We start from the raw sequence: 520 nt of genomic DNA, 5'->3' as shown, positions 1-520 counted from the left end.
GCTTTCGTCTCTATTCTCATACATGTCCATATTGAAGTCTCCAAGTAAAAGCAGCTCCCTTCTGGTGTTATACATATTTTCGGCAGCTGTTGATAGGGAAGCGAGAAAGTCAGATTCCTTGCACTTAGTTGGACTTCTGTAACAACAACACACTATAAAGCGACTGTTATTGGAGCCCTTGACATCCAAACAAATGGATTCAATATTGCTACTTTCAAGTTTTAAGCGTCGATATGCCGAGAGGTCATTCCTGATGTAGGCAAGCAGACCTCCAGCCCCCTTCTTACGATCTTTGCGAATGGTGCGAAATCCTGGGTGTGAAACCAAGTGCGAAGAGACAGTACTGTCAATCTTTGTTTCGGCTAGAAACAGAATATCAAACATATTTCTATTTAGCAACTCTTTGACCTCATCGATTTTGTTAACCACGCTGTTAATGTTTAAGTAACCGATCTTGATATTGAACTTATAGTAGCCACTTATGTTCGATTGGTACCAGTCCAAAGAGTCGCTATCCTTG

This window comes from Montipora foliosa, chromosome 8 (assembly GCF_036669935.1).
Source record: "Montipora foliosa isolate CH-2021 chromosome 8, ASM3666993v2, whole genome shotgun sequence".
NCBI lineage: Eukaryota > Metazoa > Cnidaria > Anthozoa > Scleractinia > Acroporidae > Montipora > Montipora foliosa.
This window is presented reverse-complemented; position numbering follows the sequence as displayed.